The sequence below is a fragment of the Panthera uncia genome, chromosome B1, assembly GCF_023721935.1.
Source record: "Panthera uncia isolate 11264 chromosome B1, Puncia_PCG_1.0, whole genome shotgun sequence".
Lineage (NCBI taxonomy): Eukaryota > Metazoa > Chordata > Mammalia > Carnivora > Felidae > Panthera > Panthera uncia.
This window is the reverse complement of record NC_064811.1, coordinates 122180453-122187337: the sequence shown is the minus strand read 5'-3', so window position 1 is coordinate 122187337 and position 6885 is coordinate 122180453. Positions and strand designations below refer to the sequence as shown.

Sequence of the window (6885 nt, the reverse complement as noted above, 5' to 3'; positions counted from 1 at the left end):
TGCAATACACAATAGAGTAATATGAGGAAGCCTCACAGAGAAGGTGAAATCTGATGAGACATGATTTGAAGGACTTCTGGGAATTAACCACGTGAACATATGGGGGTGGGAGGAGTTTTCCAGGCAGAGGAAAGAGCCAGCACCTAGAGTTGGTAGCATGCCCGGCTCATTAGAGGAAAGGTGCAGAGGCCGGTGTGGCTAGAGGGGAGTGAGCTAGGAGGGGAGGACCAGGAAAAAGTGGTCATAGGAGCCTTGAGGCCACAGTAAGGACTTTAGCTTTTCCAGAGTGAAATGTGCAATCACGGGAGGGCTTTTCACAGAGGTGTGGCATGATTTGAACTTCATTTTTATCAGAATGGTTTGGGTTGTTGTGCTGAGAATAGACTATAGGGAAACATGGTAAATGCTGAAGAGCTGGTGTGGAAGGTGTCTCAATAATCCAGTTGTGACAAGTGCATCATAGCAGGGTGAGAGCAAGGGAGATGGTAGAAAGGGGCCAGACTCTGGATATACTTTGAAGGTGGTGCCCGTAGATTTCCAGTGAATATGAGTAAGAAAAAAAGGGAAGTATTGAGTCTTTAGGTTGGAGCCACTGGGAACGGTTGCCATCAACTGACATGGGGGAAGCAGTCAACAGAGTATATTTAAGTATGGACACACTGAATTGAAGATGCTGTTTAGATATCTAAATGGAAGTGCTGAATGTGTGTGATTTATGATCTTGAAGGAGTTCAGAACATGCAACTCCAAAATATGCCACATATTGGCTATTTTAAGCTAAAGGCACATGAGTGACAGCAAATACAAGAAAAACACTCTGACCCTCCTTATTTTTCTTAAAAGCAGGACATAAAATTCCTGTATGAAAGATGTCCTCCCTGTACCAAAATAAAAGTATCATTCTTACCATCAAGGATGAGAAGTTGAGATGGAGAATTCTACACAAACAGACCTTGTGAAAATAATTCTCTTCCCTTGGCCTCTGCACATAGTTCAGTCACTTTTCCAGAATTGCTTGTCTGTTCAACCTAATATAAAAAAGCAAATAGGTTTTGCCATTTCTTTGATCTTCATTCCTTATGAAGCCTCCCACATTCTGTAAAACTTGTAATAAATGAATTTATATGCCTTTCTCCTGTTGATTTATCCTATGTCAATTTGATTCTCAGGTCAGCCAAAAAGAACCCTAAGAGGGTGAGGTAAAATTTTGCCTCCCCCATTAGTTTCTAGTTTGGGCAATTGTTCAGGCTGGAGAACACCACCAGCCTTAAATTTAAGGTCTGTCTTCCAAGGTCCAATTTTTCTAAGGACTTTCCTCTCCCCCAGGTAACTATTGTAGAAATAGTCACTCTCTTTAGTAGAAACATTAATCTGTAGGGCACCTGGGTGGCTCAGTCGGTGAAGCATCTGACTTCAGCTCAGGTCATGATCTCATGGTCTGTGAGTTCAAGCCCCACATTGGGCTCTGTGCTGACAGCTCAGAGCCTGGAGCTTGCTTTGGATTCTGTGTCTCCCTCTCTCTCTGACCCTCCCCCGTTCATGCTCTGTCTCTCTCTGTCTCAAAAATAAATAAACATTAAAAAAAATTAAAAAAAAGAAACAATCTGTATGATATCACAGAAACGTTAATCTGTATGATATCACAAGACAACACTGTCAAAATACAGCAGAGTAAATCTAATGTGTACAAAAATACAAATTTGTATTTATATATAAATTGGCTGGGTGTGGATGGATGTGTTGGTTGGATGGGTGCCTGTTATAATTTTTACAAGGTCATTGCACAAATAGAAATTAAGGTAGAGCCAAGGAAAATGACACGGGTATTCTCAAACACAGAGGCATACTTTAAGATTTTGCTTAGAATTGCCTTGGAGCAGACTGAGAGACTTACAAACCAGTATCATGAAACCAAAGACCCCTAGGAGGGCCCATGAATTCCTGTGTGACCTGAAAATGTTCCTAGTAATTTAGAAAAGGCAGAGGTGAACATCCAGGTTTGAGATTCTATGATCTTCCTTCTTTTCCAATTTGCTTCATTTATTTTTCTAGAAAATTTGTCCCTGTAGGAGATAGCTTGGCTGTGGGAAGAATTGGTCCCAATAAATTGTAGTAATACTCTACACATCTTTACTTTTTAAAAATGAAAATGCCCTATCCAGTCAAAAATCATGTAGGTCCTTCATACACAATACATTTCTATAAAAGTAATTTAAAAAACATGAAAGAACCACCAATTTGGTGGAGAGTCTTTTTAAACAGCCCCACTAGTTTGTTTATAAATGTGGTTTTCTAGAGACATGCTTGGAATTCTTTGCAAATAAATATTTGCATGATATTTTTGTATAAAGATTAATTTCTCCTGGGATAAAGTGTGTTTTTAGACATATTTTTGTGCTTTGCTTCATACTGCCTTTCAGTGGTATTAGAAATTTATAGAAATATTTCTATTAAATGGAAATTAGTACATTGAGCATGTTATTTTGGTGAACTTGATTTAAAATGTGGGCCAAATTCAAACTGTGGAGTAGGCTGCTTTAAATAATTCACAATAGAGATAGAGGAAGACAAAAATACATCTGGACTGCAGCAGCTTAGCTGGCCATTTTAAGAACTCAGTCTCACTAGTAGCAAAACCACCCTCTTTATGAGATTGTAATTTCTGAGACACAAATACCAAGTTCTACTACATGCATCTGGGAGTGGCTGTTTTTGTGTATGTGTGGAATGTTTTGAAAAAGATAATTCATCTTTTTCCAAAAAGAAACATAAAATCAATTGTTGGACAAGGCTATTTTTACACAAAATATTGTTTGCTCACCTAACTAGGAAAGGACATTTAAAAATTTTTGCACTCGGGTGCCTGGGTGGCTCAGTCGGTTAAGTGTCTGACTTTGGCCCAGGTCACGATCTTGTGAGTGTGTGAGTTCATGAGTTCAAGTGCCACATTGGGCTCTGTGCTGACAGCTTGGAGCCTGGAGCTTGCTTTGGATTCTGTGTCGCCCTCTCTCTCTCTCTCTCTCTGCCCCGCCCGCACTCGATCTCTTTCTCTCTCTCTCAAAAATAAACATTACAAAAAATTTAAAAATTTTTTCGCATTGGAACCTCTTTGTTTCTCTTCTGCCCTGACCTTTGTTTTCATCATAGTTATCATCAATATTTTTTTTTTATTTGGCCTGATGCTTTATATTATTTAAAATATTTTATATTAGGGGCGCCTGGGTGGCTCAGTTGGTTAAGCGTCCGATTTCGGTTCGGGTCATGATCTCGTGAGTTTCTGAGTTCGAGCCCTGCATTGGGCTCTGTGCTGACAGCTCAGAACCTGGAGCCTGCTTCAGATTCTGTGTCCCCCCCACTGTCTTTGCCCCTCCCCTGCTCGTGCTCTGTCTCGCTCTATCTCTCAAAAGTAAATAAATGTTAAAAAAAACACTTTCAATATTTTATATTTATTTCCGGACATTCTACTTCTTGTTGTATCATGTTTTTGTTGTTGTTGTTTTGTTTTGTTTTACTATATGTTGAATTGAATGTTATGAGGGAAACAAAACTGGCACACTAAATAGGTCTCGGGACTGTATTTATCCAAGTACAGCAATCAGAACAACAAATTCAGGTAATAAGTGATTAGATTTGAACTTTAACATCATTTAAAATGTTTCTGATTGTGGCTTTAGCCTATAGAAGTTTTAATTCCTAAAATCCATGGCTGTTTGAATAGGATCTGGTGTCCTGAATAGGAAAACAGTACTGCTACATACATACATAAATAGACGTCAAGGTAAGGTCTGTACTCTGGCCGAGTGTAGTGCCAGAGTGAATGTTGCTAATATCATGAAGCTCATCCTAGCATAAAGATGAGTGTAAATGAGGAGTATGTTTTTCAAAGAAAACCAGGTCTAAGGAATGATTTCTCACCACGAATTAAGCTTAATTAAGCTCGGCTTTCTTCCTAGAACTTGATGACCTTAAAAACATCCTCCTGACTCCTTTAGGGGGTCAGACTTCTTCAGGCTTCTCCTTCAGGCCAGTTTGGCATCAGGCTTCCATAGTTCTGGGTTCTTCGTAACAGAGTGGGAGTTCTGTGATGACTCAAACTGCTCAGTTAGCAATTGCACGATTATAATGCATCTTTCCAAATTGTTCTTCTTTCCACTAGAATAAAGAAAAACTACTACAAGGAAGACAAAGTTGTACCACTTCCCCTTTTCCCCACTCTTCTCTTTTCCTTTTTTGTTCTGCTTCAGGTAAGGCACAAGAAGTACCTATATCACGGTCCTGGGGGAGGGGAGAATAAGGACCTAAAGAAAATCCAGAGACCCTTCCTGTCCCATAAACAGCATGCCGTCTGCGAACTTCATCTCCTTGAAGTGTGTTACTCCAGATGGCAGGGCTCAGCCCTGCTCCCTGTTTCTATCTTATATCCCACCACATAATGTGTTGAGTGATGTGTTTAAACAGGAAATCAAATGTTTGAGGACATCTAACAAAGGCGTCTTTTGCTTGTTGGTTTGATGGCAGGTTAAAAGAAATCATTTATTTTACATATTTCTTTGGAGTTCTGGGCATAATTACCCGACTATATGCCAGGAGCCAATTGCACTGGCAGCATAAAAGTGGTCTTACTGTTGTGTCAGGGCACATGTGTGGTTTGCTAGTTGATGACACCTCTATATCATTCCTCTGATTGGTGAAATTACAACTAATTCTTTAAGCTCCATGCTTTAGGGAGATGAAAAGTCCTGTTCGGTCAGCAGGGGTTGAGGGGTTTCTGGCTAGCAAGGCAAGCTCAAGTCAGGAGGAATGGAGGCAAGTTAGCTGGAGATGCTGTGCATGGCTCCGTTCTCACTAGTGACCAGGGTCCTTATTTTAAGGATCAACAAGGACCAACTACCTCTGCAACCTCCCTGCTCCCTGAGCAGAAGTGATGCCGGAAGGGGATGAATTTGCTGGCCTGTGAAACTCTTCAGCGAGGGTAAGGATGCAAGATAGGAGACCCACGTGGTGGGGATTGCCTGGTGGGGCCTTCACCTGTCTCGCCTGTTCTGGCCTCATGCCCAGCACCTCGATGAGACAGTGAGGTGTCTGTGCTGAGATGGCTATGTTCTGATATGAACCTCCCACGGACTGAACATCTGGATTCCCCTGTCACATTTACAGCATCCTGAGGACACAAGTTACTCTCAGAGGGCAGTGTGTACTGTCAGTGGGAAATGTTCCCTTACAATTTGTCAGGAAATGAGACAATGGCCATAACACTGTAATAAGGAGACAGAGAACACTCTTCACCTCGGCCAAAGTTTCCTAATATGTTCCTTAAAGTACATACTCTGATTTTCATTAATTCTCTTTATGTAGGCAGAGGTTGGAATATTTTTCTCTGCAGACAATGCCTTATTGCGCCCACAGCTTTGGAAAACTTTCACCTTTTCAGTTGTTCCTGTGGATCGCTTCTCAGCCTTTTGGCTAAGATCAAGTGTAGTATCTTTTCTTGTCAGTTTAGTATATGACACGTCCTCTATGGAGGACAATCTATTGCATTTTTGGAGCAGGGAGAAGGAATAGGAGAGCTTGCTCTGTCTGCTGCACACATTGTCCTTGTATTGCACTACCTTCAGGAACGTTGCACCCCCTCAAGGGAAATACCCGGGTGTCTAAAGTCAGCTTGAGAGCTGGTGAGGGGGGGCGTTAATCTGAGATTGTGTCTGCTAGATGCTTCTGCCTTGGAGTGTCTGGGCAGGTGGCTTGTTCCTGGTTTCCCAGAGGCGTAGACCTGTCCCCATCAGGGACAGGTAGCTCTGGTTGTGTTGACTGACTGTGGTCGTTCTGGAGGAAAATTCCTTAGAGTGTCTCCAGGCTGTGTGCCTGATGGAGGCACAGCGAGGGCTGTGTGCCTACAACTAGGGTCAGCCAAAGACGGTCCAGATGGTAATACAGGAATACGTGGAATGTGTTGTTGGTCTTCCTACACACTACCAACATGCATACAAGTATAATTATGCCAACAGTGAAAAATAAATCAATTGTTCATGTGGATTATGAAAGTGAGAGAATTTTGATGACAGACCTTGCCAAAAACGAAGATTCAGTTATTTCCCCTCATGCTCTCATCCTGCCCTGATCCCAGAAAGGGAATGAGACCCACTACCTGTGTTCAGGAGGCATGTTCTCCAAATGAACATATTTTCCTAAAATGGCTTTCTTTCCCTGGATAATTACGCTGATCTTCGTAATGATGGATGGCTGACATACAATGGCAAAGGAAGGGGATATCATGGAGATATAAATGCAGAGATGACTGCATGTCAGATTGTATGTAGTATTCATTGATTTTAAGAAAGCAAAACACTCATCTGTATTAATGCCTCCTCGTTTCAACTATCCACTAGCTTAAGGTACTTCATTCTGTTTTATTTTCAATTGACTTTGTCTTTCAGGAGAACTATTAGGTGAAGAAAGGAAAGAACGGGAATGGGAGAGGAAAAGGCCTCCTGATTTAAGTGTAATAGACCCCAGAGCTGGCACCATGTGTTGGTTCACAGCTTCCACTTTTGCTCTGAATCTTTCCTCTGCCCATTCTTGGTTATGTGACTTTGAACCACTTCCTTCACCAGTAGTGCCATTAGAAGACTGAAGAGGGGGTGGGGAGCATTACCCAGAAGTAAAAATGTGAAGTCAGGGCCTAGAATAGACTGGTCACTTAGCATATGTGTGTAGGATGAATGAAGTGATTCACAGTATAAGGCATCTAAGTCTGGAGTGAGGATAGTGCTCTGCAGAGGTTAACCGAGGGAAGATTTGGGGATGGTGGTGGTGGGGCCAGCTTATACAGAGCCTTACTGATACTTCTACAAGGCCAGCTGACTTGAAAGCAGAACAAGATGGGAG

The 6885-nt window shown here is 41.7% G+C and overlaps 1 non-coding gene across 1 annotated transcript; it reads left to right on the top strand.

The window, feature by feature from the left end:
* Positions 1–5443: 5443 nt before the first annotated feature.
* LOC125924174 (U2 spliceosomal RNA) lies at positions 5444–5631 on the top strand. The gene has a single exon (XR_007458338.1). It is a non-coding gene; the product is annotated as a U2 spliceosomal RNA (small nuclear RNA).
* The last annotated feature ends 1254 nt before the right edge of the window (positions 5632–6885 follow it).